Source organism: Hordeum vulgare, chromosome 4H (assembly GCF_904849725.1).
Source record: "Hordeum vulgare subsp. vulgare chromosome 4H, MorexV3_pseudomolecules_assembly, whole genome shotgun sequence".
Classification (NCBI taxonomy): Eukaryota; Viridiplantae; Streptophyta; class Magnoliopsida; order Poales; family Poaceae; genus Hordeum; species Hordeum vulgare.
In genome coordinates this window covers 13,741,517-13,758,131 of record NC_058521.1, presented here as the reverse complement: position 1 = coordinate 13,758,131, position 16,615 = coordinate 13,741,517, and positions in this window count along the sequence as shown.

The window sequence follows — 16,615 nt, the reverse complement described above, 5'->3', positions numbered from 1 at the left end:
CAGAGTTGAGGTTTTCCTCTAAGGAATCCGACGAGATCACGAGATTCGTGATAGAGGATGCCTTTGCGGCCTGTGTTCGTTTGTGATGGACTAGTTGGAGCACCCCTGCAAGGTTTAATCTTTCGGAAAGCCGTGCCCACGGTTATGTGGCAACTTGGAACATTTTGTTAACATCCGGTTTTAGAGAACTTAAACCTAAACAAATAAAAATTCCAACTGTGTGCGTAACCGTGACTGTCCCCTTCGAAGATCTATCTTCGACCGGGAACACGGTGGGGTTATGATTGCCGTAGGTAGGTGTTCAGGATCACTTTCTGATCAAGTATTCCCGATCGTTAGCGTAGACCACTTTCACTTCCTTCTCGCGTAAGTTAGCCACTTATTCAATCATAGGGTGCCGCAGCCTGAAACACTTCACCCCCTTCCTTACCCAAATAACGTGACTAGTTTTGGCACCAAGGTCTTAGATTGCTGAGTCCCCGTGGCTCACGGATTCCTCCGAAACTCCCAGCAGGTACATGTACCCCAGAGGCAGATGATCCCGACGGCACCCAGCTGGCGTGGCAGTACGACGAGGAGACAGATCGCCTTTACGTGAACTATCCAGAGGACTGAGCCGTGGTCGTGATCGTGGGCCTGCAGCGGGTAGCATAGCATTTTCCTTGTTTTGTAGTCCGTACCGGAACTACCTTGTTTGTATCTGCGTTGTACTCTGTATTTTAATAAGAAGACAGTTGAATCCCAGATTGTCTACTGTAAGTATTATTATATGCTATGTTTACTTGCTTGCGAAACACTTAGATGCGCTTCTTTCCTATTTGGGGGCCTCGACCCCCAGATCGGAAAGGACCGCATCTTGGTCGTTACATTTAGCTAGTCTCCGTTTATGCCGTAGCTTTCATTTCGTGTTACTAATCACTTAGCAACCGAGCCGGTATCCAATACCCTCGTGCTACTAGGAGTACTAGTAAAGTACACATCAACATCATGTATATCAAATATACTTCTTTCGACTTTTGCCAGCCTTCTTATCTACCAAGTATCTAGAGTTGCTCCGCCTCAGTGACCGTTCCCCTCATAACAGAAGCACTTAGTTCCGGGCTTGGGTTTAATCTGGGGTCTCTTCATTAGTGCAGCAACTGCTTTGCCGTTTCACGAAGTATCCCTTCTAGCCCTTGCCTTTCTCGAAACTTAGTGGTTTTACTAACCATCAACTATTGATGCTCCTTCTTGATTTCTACTTTCGCAGTGTCAAACATCGCGAATCGCTCAAGGATCATTGTATCTATCCTTGACATGTTATAGTTCATCACGAAGCTCTCACAGCTTGGTGGTAGTGATTTTGGAGAACCATCACTATCTTATCTGGAAGATCAACTCCCACTTGATTCAAGCGACTGTTGTACTCAGATAATTTGAGCACACGCTCAATGATTGAGCTTTTCTCCTCTACTTCGTGGGCAAAGAATCTTGTCGGAGGTCTCATACCTCTTAACAAGGGCACAAGCATGAAATCACAATTTCACCTTTTAGAACATCTCTTATGTTCTGTGACGTTTCAAAAACGTCTTCGGCGCCTTGCTTCTAAGCCATTAAGTATTTTGTACTGAACTATCGTGTAGTCATCAGAAACGTGTATGTCGGATGTTCACAACATCTACAGACGACGCTCGAGGTGCAGCACACCGAGTGGTGCATTAAGGACATAAGCCTTCTGCGCAGCAACGAGGACAATGCTCGGTTTTAAAGACTCGGTCTGCAAAGTTTGCTACTATCAACTTTCAACTAAATTTTCTCTAGGAACATATAAAAACAGTAGAGCTATAGCGCAAGCTACATCGTAATTCGCAAAGACCATTAGACTATGTTCATGACAATTAGTTCAATTAATCATATTACTTAAGAACTCCCACTCAAAAAGTACATCTCTCTAGTCATTTGAGTGGTACATGATCCAAATCCACTATCTCAAGTCCGATCATCACGTGAGTCGAGAATAGTTTCAATGGTAAGCATCTCTATGCTAATCATATCAACTATACGATTCATGCTCGACCTTTCGGTCTCATGTGTTCCGAGGCCATGTCTACACATGCTAGGCTCGTCAAGCTTAACCCGAGTGTTCCGCGTGTGCAACTGTTTTGCACCCGTTGTATGTGAACGTTGAGTCTATCACACCCGATTATCACGTGGTGTCTCGAAACGAAGAACTGTCGCAACGGTGCACAGTCGGGGAGAACACAATTTCGTCTTGAAATTTTAGTGAGAGATCACCTCATAATGCTACCGTCGTTCTAAGCGAGATAATGTGCATAAAGGATTAACATCACATGCAATTCATAAGTGACATGATATGGCCATCATCATGTGCTTCTTGATCTCCATCACCAAAGCACCGGCACGATCTTCTTGTCACCGACGTCACACCATGATCTCCATCATCATGATCTCCATCAACGTGTCGCCATCGGGGTTGTCGTGCTACTCATGCTATTACTACTAAAGGTACGTCCTAGCAATATAGTAAACGCATCTGCAAGCACAAACGTTAGTTTAAAGACAACCCTATGGCTCCTGCCGGTTGCCGTACCATCGACGTGCAAGTCGATATTAACTATTACAACATGATCATCTCATACATCCAATATATCACATCACATCGTTGGCCATATCACATCATAAGCATACCCTGCAAAAACAAGTTAGACGTCCTCTAATTGTTGTTGCATGTTTTTACGTGGTGACCATGGGTATCTAGTAGGATCGCATCTTACTTACACAAACACCACAACGGAGATATATGAATTGCTATTTAACCTCATCCAAGGACCTCCTCGGTAAAATCCGATTCAACTAAAGTTGGAGAAACCGACACCCGCCAGTCATCTTTGAGCAACGGAGTTACTCGTGGCGATGAAACCAGTCTCTCGTAAGCGTACGAGTAATGTCGGTCCGAGCCGCTTCGATCCAACAATACCGTGAAATCAAGAAAAGACTAAGGAGGGCAGCAAGACGCACATCACTTCCCACAAAAACTTTTGTGTTCTACTCGAGATTACATCTACGCATGAAACTAGCTCATGATGCCACTGTTGGGGAACGTCGCATGGGAAACAAAAAGTTTCCTACGCGCACGAAGACCTATCATGGTGATGTCCATCTACGAGAGGGGATTTCCGATCTACGTACCCTTGTAGATCGCACAGCTGAAGCGTTAGTGAACGCGGTTGATGTAGTGGAACGTCCTCACGTCCCTCGATCCGCCCCGCGAACCGTCCCACGAACCGTCCCGCGATCTGACCCATGATCCGCTCCGATCTAGTGCCGAACGGACGGCACCTCCGCGTTCAGCACACGTACAGCTTGACGATGATCTCGGCCTTCTTGATCCAGCAAGAGAGACAGAGAGGTAGATGAGTTCTCCGGCAGCGTGACGGCGCTCCGGAGGTTGGTGGTGATCTAATCTCAGCAGGGCTCCACCCGAGCTCCGCAGAAACGCGATCTAGAGGTAAAACCGTGGAGGTATGTGGTCGGGCTGCCGTGGCAAAGTTGTCTCAAATCAGCCCTAATAGCTCCATATATATAGGAGGAGGGGAGGGGAGGCTTGCCTTGAGGCTCAAGGAGCCCCAAGGGCTGCGCCACCAAGGGAGGAGGAGTCCTCTTCCAATCCTAGTCCAACTAGGATTGGAAGGTGGAGTCCTTCTCTCCTTTCCCACCTCCTTTTTTTTCTTTTCTCTTTGATTTTCTATCTATGGCGCATAGGACCTTCTTGGGCTGTCCCACCAGCCCACCAAGGGCTGGTGCGCCACCCCCAAGGCCTATGGGCTTCCCCGGGGTGGGCTGCCCTCCCCCGATGAACACCCGGAACCCATTCGTCATTCCCGGTACATTCCCGGTAACTCCGAAAACCTTCCGGTAATCAAATGAGGTCATCCTATATATCAATCTTCGTTTCCGGACCATTCCGGAAACCCTCGTGACGTCCGTGATCTCATCCGGGACTCCGAACAACATTCGGTAACCAACCATATAACTCAAATACGCATAAAACAACGTCGAACCTTAAGTGTGCAGACCCTGCGGGTTCGAGAACTATGTAGACATGACCCGAGTGACTCCTCGGTCAATATCCAATAGCGGGACCTAGATGCCCATATTGGATCCTACATATTCTACGAAGATCTTATCGTTTGAACCTCAGTGCCAAGGATTCATATAATCCCGTATGTCATTCCCTTTGTCCTTTGGTATGTTACTTGCCCGAGATTCGATCGTCAGTATCCGCATACCTATTTCAATCTCGTTTACCAGCAAGTCTCTTTACTCGTTCCGTAATACAAGATCCCGCAACTTACACTAAGTCACATTGCTTGCAAGGCTTGTGTGTGATGTTGTATTACCGAGTGGGCCCCGAGATACCACTCCGTCACACGGAGTGACAAATCCCAGTCTCGATCCATACTAACTCAACGAACACCTTCGGAGATACCTGTAGAGCATCTTTATAGTCACCCAGTTACGTTGCGACGTTTGATACACACAAAGCATTCCTCCGGTATCAGTGAGTCATATGATCTCATGGTCATAGGAACAAATACTTGACACGCAGAAAACAGTAGCAACAAAATGACACGATCAACATGCTACGTCTATTAGTTTGGGTCTAGTCCATCACATGGTTCTCCTAATGATGTGATCCCGTTATCAAGTAACAACACTTGCCTATGGCCAGGAAACCTTGACCATCTTTGATCAACGAGCTAGTCAACTAGAGGCTTACTAGGGACAGTGTTTTGTCTATGTATCCACACAAGTATTGTGTTTCCAATCAATACAATTATAGCATGGATAATAAACGATTATCATGAACAAAGAAATATAATAATAACTAATTATTATTGCCTCTAGGGCATATTTCCAACAACAACTCCATCCAGGACCATGTCCAGAATGGAGTGATAGATATTTGTAAAGTACACACGGATCTGAATGTTGCAGACCCGTTGACTAAACCTCTTCCACGAGCAAAACATGATCAACACCATAATGCTCTGGGTGTTCGATACATCACAATGTAACTAGATTATTGACTCTAGTGCAAGTGGGAGACTGTTGGAAATATGCCCTAGAGGCAATAATAAAATGGTTATTATCATATTTCCTTGTTCATGATAATAGTCTATTGTTCATGCTATAATTGTATTAACAGGAAATAGTAATACATGTGTGAATAAGTAGATCACAATGTGTCCCTAGCAAGCCTCTAGTTGGCTAGCTCGTTAGTCAATAGATGATCATGGTTTCCTGATCATGGGCATTAGATGTCATTGATAACGAGATCACATCATTGGGAGAATGATGTGATGGACAAGACCCAATCCTAAGCATAGCACTAGATCGTATTGTTCGTATGCTAAAGGTTTTCTAATGTCAAGTGTCTTTTCCTTCGACCGTGAGATTGTGCAACTCCCGGATACCATAGGAGTGCTTTGGGTGTATCAAACGTCACAACGTAACTGGGTGACTATAAAGGTGCACTACGAGTATCTCTGAAACTGTCTGTTGGGTTGGTATGAATCGAGATCGGGATTTGTCACTCCGTGTGACAGAGAGGTATCTCTGGGCCCACTCGGTAGAACATCATCATGAGCTCAATGTGACTAAGGAGTTAGTCACACGATGACATGCTACGGAACGAGTAAAGAGACTTACCGGTAACGAGATTGAACAAGGTATTGGTATACCGACGATCGAATCTCGCGCAAGTTCTATACCGACAGACAAAGGGAATTGTATACGGGATTGATTGAATCCTTGACATCGTGGTTCATCCGATGAGATCATCGTGGAGCAAGTGGGAGCCACCATGGGTATCCAGATCCCGCTGATGGTTATTGGCCATCGACGTGTCTCGGTCATGTCTGCCTGTCTCCCGAACCCGTAGGGACTACACATTTAAGGTTCGGTGACACTAGGGTTATAAGGAATTGTTATACGAGGTTATCGAAAGTTGTTTGGAGACCTGGATGAGATCCCGGACGTCACGAGGAGCTCCGGAATGGCCCGGAGGTAAAGATTGATATATAGGACGGATGGTTTCGGACACCGGAAGTGTTTCGGGCATCACCGGTAACGTACCGGGACTACCGGGACCACCCGAGGTGGCCCCGGGGGTCCACCGAAGGGGGGCAACGACCCTGGGAGGTAAGGTGGGCCAAGTGGGGGAGGGAACCAGCCCCTAGGTGGGCTGGTGCACCTCCTCACTCAGCCCAATGCGCAGGGGAGAGGGAAGGGGGGCAAAACCTAAGCCAGGTGGGCCTAAGGCCCACCAGGGGTACGCCACACCCCTCCTCCCCCCCTTGGCCGCCGCACCAGCCCCATCTAGGGCTGCCCCCCCCCCCCAGAAGAGGAAAACCCTCAAGGGGGCGGAGCCCCTCTGTCACGCCTAAGATGCGACCCTATCCTCAATTTGGCACGAAGGCCTCGTCAGGGATAGAAGCGCATCTCGTTGTGTCGCAAGAATGGATATCGTTACAAGTACATGTACTGAAAAGAAGAGATATATAAAGAGAGTTGGCTTACACTCGCCACAAGCTACATCAGAGTCACAGCAGTACATTACATAAACATCATGAAGAAGAGCAGGGTCCGACTACGGACGAAAACAAACGAGAAAATGAAACGACGTCCATCCTTGCTATCCCAGGCTGCCGGCCTGGAACCCATCCTAGATCGATGAAGAAGAAGAAGAAGAAGAAGCAACTCCAAATGAACAATCAACGCGCTCGCGTCAAGTAACCTACCTGTACTTGCAACTGGTGTTGTAGTAATCTGTGAGCCACAGGGGACTCAGCAATCTCATTTCCAAAGGTATCAAGACTAGCAAAGCTTAATGGGTGAGGCATGGTTAAGTGGTGAGGTTGCAGCAGCGGCTAAGCATATATTTGGTGGCTAACTTACGAGTACAAGAAATAAGAGGGGGAAGATCTATGCATAACGGACGTGAACTACTGATGATCAAATGAATGATCCTGAACACCTACCTACGTCAGACATAACCCCACCGTGTACTCGATCGGAGAAGGAACTCACGAAAGAGACAGTCACGGTTACACACATAGTTGGCATATTTTAATTAAGTTAACTCCAAGTTATCTAGAACCAGTGTTAAACAAATCTTCCACGTTGCCACATAACCGCGGGCACGGCTTTCCGAAAGATTTAACCCTGCAGGGGTGCTCCAACTAGTCCATCATAAATTACCACAAGTCGCATAGAAATCCTCAATCACGAAGCTCGCGATCTCGTCGGATTCCCTAGTGGAAAACCTCAACTCTGAGATTACCCAAAGCATCACTGGAATCCCGATGCACAAGATATTCCGTCAAAGGTAAAACTAATCCAGCAAGGCCGCCCGACGTGTCGACGAACCCGATAGGAGTCGCGTACCTCGTTCTCAGGACACGACGGATGGGTCACACTAGGAGAACCAAACCTCGGGTTGCCCCGCGGTGGCCCCGTAGTCTGCCAATTTGGACCAACACTCATGAGGAGCACTGGCCCGGGGGTTGATTAAATTTCCTCGGGTGCCGGCAGGTCCCTATGCAATTTTATTAGGTGATTAGGCAAATGTAGTACCAAAGTTGGGCCTTGCCAGACCAGTCTTAATCTAAAATGAATTATCAAGGGGGTCCCCATAACAACCCCGATCGTGTTAGGAGCGCTCAATTATGGAACATAACACCGGTAGCCGGAAACTAAGGGCACTACTGGAATCAGAAATTTTGTCGTCTGCCTACTCTTTGCCGTCAGCTAGCAGACGGCAAAGACACTCTTTGCCATCAGCTTCAGCAAAACTGACGACAAAGAACTAGCTGATGGCAAAGAAGGTCTTTGCCAGGAATCAGCTCTTTGCCGTCCGCGGCAGACGGCAAAGAAGGCGCCAGCAGACGGCAAAGAAGCTCATCTGGCCGGGGGAACCTTAGGTCAACCTACTCCCTTCTTTGCCGTCTACTGGTTGACGGCAAAGATGCCAGAGGCAGACGACAAAGAGTATAGACCCCTTTGCCGTGTGCCAGCAGACGGCAAAGGTCTTGAATTAGTAGCGGCTGTCCCACCCCCACCGCGGCCCTCTCTCTCTCTCAAACGGCCCCTCCCTCTCTCTCTCTCCTACCCCGACGCCCAACGCCGCCACCACTGTCGCTCGGCCACCCCCGGCGCCGCCCCGGTGCCCCTGGTGCCGCCCCGAAGCCCCACAACCCCCCCGGCGCCCCCTGGTGCCGCCCCTCAAGCCCCACCGCCGCGCCCCGTGGTGCCCCTGTTGCGCCCCCGCTGCCCCACCCCCAGCGCCCCTGGTGCCGCCCCCCGCAGCCCCACCGCCGGCGCCGCCAGCCCAGCCACTGCCCCGCAGGCCTCGGCGCCGCCCCCGCAGCCCCACTGCCGGTAAGCCCATCCACCCCTGCCCCCTTGATTTTTTATTTTTTGGTATTTAGTTCTTTGGAATTAGATTATAACTACCGGCATGATTTTTTATTGTTGTTGTAGTAGTTGTTCTTGTTATTGTAGTAGTTGTTGTTATAGTAGTTGTTGTGGCATATATAGTTTAGTTGGTAGGTTAGTTAATTAGTAGTTTTAGTGGTAGTTTAGTTAGTTGGTAGATTTAGTTAGTTAATTAGTATATTTAGTAGGTAGTTTAGTGGTAGATTTTGTTTTGTTATTTAGTGATAGCTAGATTATTTTTTAGTTACTTAGTGGTAGATTCTATTTTTATTATTTTTTTGCTGTTTAGTGCTATCTAGGTTTAGCGATAGGTTTAGTTAGCTTGGTTAGTTAGGTTAGTTAGTTAGCTAGCTTACTAGAAAGAATAGGAAGAAGAAGAAGAGGAGGAGGAGGATAAGAGGAGAAGAGGAGGAGGAGGAGGAGGAGAATAAGAAGAAGAAGAAGAAGAATAGGAGGAGGATAAGAAGAGGAGAAGGAGGAGGAGAAGAGGAGAAGAAGAATAGGAAGAAGAAGAAGAGGAGGAGGAGGAGAAGAGGAGAAGAGGAGGAGGAGGAGGAGAAGAAGAAGAAGAAGAATAGGAAGAAGAAGAAGAAGAAGAAGAATAGGAGGAGGAGAAGACAAAAAGAAGATCACATGTTTGGTATTTAGTTTTTTGGAATTAATTAGCCCATTTAGCTCCAAAATACCATAATAAGCTCAAAATGGCACAAGAACCTTGGTTAGCTCATTAATATTATATACTTAGCTTGTTTTCCTCTAAAATGACATAATTGGAACATTTAGCTCAAAAAAGACATAATTAGATAGTTTAGCTCCAACAAGAGGAGAAGTGGAGAAGAAATAGGCAAAATGAAAAGATAGAAGAAGAAGAAGAAGAGAAGAAGAAGAAGAGAAGAAGAAGAAGAGAAGAAGAAGGAGGAGGAGGAGGAGGAGGAGGAGGAGGAGAAGGACTAGAAGGTTCTTCTTCTCCTCCTCCTCTTGTTTCTTCTCCTCTTTCATATTATCCTTGCAATTGCTTTAATTTCCCCAACAATGACATAATTAGTCCATTTAGCTCCAAAATACCATAATAAGCTCAAAATGGCATAAGAACCTTGGTTAGCTCTTTAATATTATATACTTAGCTTGTTTTCCTCTAAAATGGGATAATTAGCCCATTTAGCTCAAAAAAGACATAATTAGGTAATTTAGCTCCAACAAGAGGAGAAGAGGAGAAGAAATAGGCAAAATGAAAAGAAAGAAAGAAGAAGAAGAAGAAGAAGAAGAAGAAGAGAAGAAGGAGAAGGAGGAGGAGGAGGAGGAGAAGGCCAAGGACCTTCTATCCTTCTTCTCCTCCTCCTCCTCCTCCTCCTCCTTCTTCTTGATTTCTTCTTCTTCTCCTCCTCCTCCTCTTTCTTCTCCTCTTTCATATTATCCTTGCTTTAATTAACCCAACAATGACATAATTAGCCCATTTAGCTCCAAAATACCATAATAAGCTCAAAATGGCACAAGAACCTTGGTTAGCTCATGAATATTATATACTTAGCTTGTTTTCCTCTAAAATGACATAATTGGAATATTTGTGTTGATCAAAGGATTTACATGTGATAGTTGTCTCATCGCTGTGAGGTCTGCTGTGCGAAGACCTGCCCGTGCGTTGTACGAGCTCCGCCCCTGCATTCGTGGGTCAGTACAAATTTCATCTGCTCCCCGCCCCCCTTCATTTACCGTGGCTCGGTTTCCGGATGAAACTTTCTAGATTTAGGTAATTCAATTAATTTATCAGTATGCGTGACCAGTATGTGTCTCCCGTTCGAAAGGGCGACATCTATAAATATGCATGTCTTTGCATATTTATAACCGCCATCCTTTCGAATTGTCCAACATTATCCATGGACAACCCGAGTATGTGTAGATTGGGTTCGTTTTCCCGTATGCTGTGCTCTGGATCCGATGCGGAATTTCGTCAGTGCCTCCCTGTTGTTCTCCGGATGCACATCCTCTATGTTTATTACGGAGACGTGTATCAGGAGAACAGCGGGGAGGTGCTGCCGAAATTTTGCGTTGGATCCGGAGCAGAGCATGGGAAAACGAACCCAATCTACACATACTCGGGTGGGATTAGGATCTATCTTTACCTATTAGCGTGTAGGTTGCCTGGACGTAATAAAAATGGCGAACCTGATTAACCGATGAATATAAATGCTAAATTATATATAAATATATTTCTTCTGTCTTTAGTAGCTACGCAAGATGAGTGATCGTGCGTGGATGTATATCGGTCACCCTAGTCAGAAAGAGATGACGAAAGAATGGTTTTTAAAAACAAAGGAATTTGTGAAAGCCGCATTCGCAAATGGCCAGGAAAGAAACTATTGCCCCTGTCCTGGATGCGACAACTATAAAAAGACGACAGAGGCTGTAATGATTAAACACCTGCAGAGGAGGTGTTTTAAGCCTAATTATATGGTGTGGACATTTCATGGTGAGTCTATACAACGCACAAGAGCTGAGGTGGTCCGTCGTCGCACGGACGAGTATGGTACTGGGACCGAAGACATGGTGCAAGACTTTGATGATGCTCGGGATTCGGAAGATGAGATGGAGGAATCTGCAAAGGCCTTTTATGAAATGTTGGAGTCTTCAAAACGTCCTCTCCATGAGCACACTGAGCTCTGTCAGCTGGATGCAATTGCACAAGTAATGGCTCTGAAGGCTCAGTTCAACTTGGGAAGAGAATGCTACGACGCGATGATGATACTATTTGGACGTTTCCTACCCAAAGCCCATGTCATGCCTGCAAACCTGTACCAGTCGGACAAAATACTTCGTGTACTTAAGATGCCCTATGAGAAGATAGATGCATGTGAGAAAGGATGTGTCTTATTTAGGAGGGAGTATGCACACTTGGACTATTGTCCCAATTGCGAGTCTTGCAGGTATCTTCTGGTAGACAATGGTATGGGTGAGAAGAGGCAGACCAAAATCGCAGTTAGTGTTCTTCGGTATATGCCAATCGTACCAAGACTTCAACGTCTTTTCATGGTCGAAGAGACAGCCAGACAGATGACATGGCACAAATTGGGCAAAAGAACCGAACTAGATGCGGATGGGAATAAGATGATGGTACACACATCGGATGGGGAAGCATGGAAACATTTCGATGGATTGCATCAGGATAAAGCGGCAGATCCAAGGAATCCTCGAGTCTGCGCCGCCACGGATGGTTTTAATCCCTTCGGCATGACGGCAACCCAATACAGTTGTTGGCCTGTATTTGTCATTCCACTCAATCTCCCCCCCCCCGGGCAGATTATGCAAAGAAAGAACATATTTCTGACGTTGATAATTCCAGGGCCCAATTATCCGGGGAAGAATATGAATGTGTACCTGCAACCGCTTAAGGATGAATTGGAAGAAGCTTGGGAAAATGGGGTCAAGACATACGATGCCGCTAGAAAAGAAAACATCAAAATGCATGTGTGGTACATGTACTCTATGCCTGACTTGCCAGCGTATGCGCTATTCTCTGGATGGTGTGTGCATGGAAGGTTCCCGTGCCCCCAATGCAAGGCAGCTCTTCAGTTTCATTGGTTGCAGGAGGGTCGGAAGTATTCTTACTTTGACTTGCATAGACAGTTCCTGGATCCTGACCATCAGTTCAGAAAAGACAAGAAGAACTTTACCAAAGGTAAAGTTGTCAAAAACTTGGCACCACCTGCGTTCACAGGCCAACAGATCCTGGATCAGTTAAACGCCCTTGAGCCTGATCCAGAGCGTCGAGGGTATTTCAAGGGGTATAATTCAAAACATGCCTGGACTCACAAGCCATGCTTGTGGGATCTGCCTTACTTCAAAGACCTCCTTCTTCCACACAATATCGACATGATGCACACTGAAAAGAATATCGGAGAGGCTATTTTTGGTACATTGTTTGACATAGATGGGAAGACAAAGGATAATATTAAGGCTAGAGTCGATCAAGAGACACTATGTCATAGACCGTTACAAAACATGCAAGAAGGCAAAGGAAAGCAGAAGTGGTCGAAGCCAAAGGCCTGGTTCAATCTTGGAAGGCCAGCTATGAGGGAAATTATCTTGTGGGTCAAAATGCACTTGATGTTCCCCGATGGGTATGCAGCGAATCTAAAGAGGGGAGCGAGTCTTGAAAAATTAAAAATCTTTGGTCTCAAGAGTCATGATTGGCACATATGGCTAGAGCGGGTAATGCCGGTGATGTTACGTGGCTTTATTCCTGAGGATGAATGGCTAGTACTGGCGGAGCTGAGCTATTTCTTCCGTGTTCTTTGTGCGAAAGAATTGTCGCCTGGCGTGGTAGAAGACATGGAGGAGTTTGCACCGGAGTTGTTGTGCAAGTTAGAGAAGATCTTTCCACCGGGCTTCTTTAATCCAATGCAGCATTTGATTTTACATCTACCGACCAAGGCAAGATTGGGTGGGCCCGTGCAAGATCGTTGGTGCTATGCAACTGAGAGGATGCAGAAGACCCTTCGAGCTAAATGTAAAAATAAGCGTAGAATTGAAGCATCGATGGCTGAGGCATTCATTACTGAGGAGGTGGCAAACTTTGTGACAGCACACTACGAAGCCAAAAATCATCATTTGCATAATCCGAAGCCTCGGCACAATGATGGAGACCCCAAAAAAGGTGGGTCCAACCTCAGCCTATTCAAAGGGAAGCTCGCACCAGCCGGTGCTTCGAAACCAATAACGGTGGATATCGAAGAATGGCGGAACATTTCGTTGTATATCTTCAACAACCTAACAGAAGTGCAGCCATACATCGAGTGAGTTCTCGGCACATTTTCCCGTAACTTCTATTTCATTTGAACTGCTCTTATTCCCGGATATTTCAAACAGCCGTTACGTCATCAAATTCTCGGATGGAGCGGTGATCGAAAATGATTCTGTCGAAGAGTATGAGCTTCTGTCAAAGACAGGAGGCGGCTATCCCGGTTTCATCTCTTGGTTCAAACAAACGGTAATTATCAATAATGGACCATTTCATTCTTGGTCTAACTTGCGGCTAATGCAACAACCGTTTCGTATTAAACTTGTAGGCTAATTCAGAGTCTATGGACGCCGAATTGAGACAAGTCGCTAATGGTTTTGACTATAAGGTCCGTTCATTTGAGAAATACAACATCAACGGGTATCTCTTTCGTACCTTTGGCAAAGAGCTATCTATGCCCGACCGGAAATCTACAAATTGTGGTGTCTCTGCTATCGGCGAAGGTGTTATCGAGTATTATGGAAGAGTTGAAGCAATTTATGAACTTCCATTCTATGGTGAAAACCCACCGAATGTCGTAGTCTTCAAATGTTATTGGTTCCAGCCGAAAAAGACTAGAAGGACTCATGAACATATAGGACTAGTCGAAATCAATCCAAACACCCATTTAGATGTTCCCGATGTCTATATTACGGCTCAACAGGCGACCCAAGTTTTCTATCTACCGTGGGCATGCCAAACGGATAAGAATCTGGAAGGTTGGTATGTTGTTTATGAAGTGCCGCCACATGTCAGACCACCTCTCCCAAATGAACAGGATTATGAACCTCACATTAACCCGGACACATATGATGGAGAATTCTTCCAAGAAGCACGTCTTTCCAAGAAATGTTTCAAGAACCGCCATGCTTCATCCAAGAACATGGAAGTAGACAGCGATAATGAATCCGACTCCAACCCTGAGCCGGAACCAGAAGACCTGGAACTCGTAGAGGTTACTGATGCGGATGACCTGTCAATGCTTCAACGATTAAAGGAAGGCCTTTCACAACTTCACGCCGTTGAACCCGATGAGCACGTCATTCATGAAGACATGCGTGATAGTGATGATGATGATGCATTTATTGATGATGATTATTAGTTTGTAAGATTCACAACTTAAATTATATATATTTGAATCTTTATTATTCATGTACATATTATTAATCATGTCAGTCATTCAATTTTTTTATTTGTACTAATATCTTTTAATCTTTATCATGGCAGGTGTTGAAAGATGGTGGGCGCGGGTCCAGAGCGCTCGACGGGTTCTTCCCAAGCGCCCCGCACGAGGGGTGGTACTTCCCTTCCACCCCTATCTCTCCGTAGAGCCTTGGCAGACAGTCTTTCGACACCCGCCGGGGGTTCTTCTTCGTCGGCGGCATTGCCCACTGGGAGAGGTGTTGGTCGGGTAGGGAGGAAGGGGAAGGGTACAGGGAGAGGTGGTGGCCGCGGAAGATCCAGGAGGACTGTTGAGCCGTCCTCGCCACCACCACCAGCTCATTCACCCGAGCATAGGACTAGTATGGTCGACCCGTTTGCGGAGGAGGCTACGGGGACTCCGGTCCAGGAGCCTGGTGTTCACGGGCATTCGTTCCATGAGACTCCGGTCCAGGAGCAGCCTCGGGTCGAGGTGCATTCGGCCCAGGAGCAGCCGGAGGAGACTATGGTTCCGGAGGCTTCACCCGACGTGGAGAGGGCCGGATGGGAGCCTTGGCCGGATCGTACCGAGTTGTCGGATTGGACCGAGGGTCCGGGTGGCTCAGGGGGCGGGGATGGCGGGGATGAGCTTACGGATAGTGAGGGCGATGTGCAGGTGGACGGGGCCACCGTGTACAAGTGTGGTAGTACACGTCTCTCGGTCGCCCCGGCTACCCGCGAGCAGAGGCCGGTGATTAAACCTGAAGGAGATAGGTAAGTACATTTACCCTTTTTTTAGCTTTTGCCTTCAAGTTTGTTCAAATATCTAATGCGCTGACCTTATCATACTGCAGGGGATGGGTACACCCTCTTGGAGTCCGCAGGCCGAACTCCGTCCTTGGTGTGCTTTGCCAGACAAATTTCCCGGGGTTTGTCACGTTGCCTGGTGAGGGTTAGGTTCCTACACTAGGATTTACCTGGGAGCACTACCAGGCTGCGCAGGCCCCGCCGGAGGAGATTATAGATGGTGTCTTGTGTCACACGAGGGCCGAGATGGTGATCAGGAGCTTTTGGGTAAATTATCCTTTTACAGAATCTAAAATTAACAATATACCTAATTATTGTACTAATCAGTGTTTTCACGTTTGATTGCAGACCTTCTATAGGTGTGAGGATGGATATGAGGAGGAGACGGCCAGGGTTCTCGAGGTCGAGTGTAGGCGGTTACTACAGAACTTGCGCCACGAGGCTAGGCCGCAGGCTATTCGAGATTACTACGCCACGCGTGGTATTAAGAAGGAGAAGAAGGATTGCCGCGGAAAGTTTCTGAAGAAGGAGCAATACATGAAGGTAATTACCTATTCTTAAGTCCTTCTACGTAGTTTTCTTGATTTCATTCATAGGCGTAGAGTTGAAAATTCTTTCTAATAACTTACAGGTGCCCCCGAGATGGTGTGCGGATAAGATGGATTGTTGGGGGGCGTTGGTTGATGAGTGGTGCACAGGCAGCTGGCGAGCCGTCCACGAGAATGCGAAGGATCGGCGTAGCCAAATGGTTGGTGTGCCACACCATCAAGGCAGCGCCAACTTACTTCAGTTTGGACGAAACTGGGTATGTGATTTGCTTCATGATTCATGCAATTCATTCTTGATGCTAATATTTTGTTCCTCTCTTTTAGGCGCATCACAATAATACTGAGATGCCACACTTGTACGACCTTTATGGCATGGCCCATACTGTCTCGTACAAGAAGGCGAAGGCATTCTCTGAGTCTGACCTGGATGATCCCAGTAACTTCACCAACATATCATCCCACCAGAAGCTCGTGGCATACAGGGACGCGGGGAAGGCTACGAAAGGGGATGACTTTAACCCTAGCCAGGATGTTGGGGAACGTCGCATGGGAAACAAAATTTTTCCTACGCGCACGAAGACCTATCATGGTGATGTCCATCTACGAGAGGGGATGAGTGATCTACGTACCCTTGTAGATCATACAGCAGAAGCGTTAGAGAACGCGGTTGATGTAGTGGAACGTCCTCACGTCCCTCGATCTGCCCCGCGAACAATCCCGCGATCAGTCCCACGATCTAGTACCGAACGGACGGCACCTCCGCGTTCAGCACACGTACAACTCGACGATGATCTCGGCCTTCTTGATCCAGCAAGAGAGACGGAGAGGTAGAAGAGTTCTCCGGCAG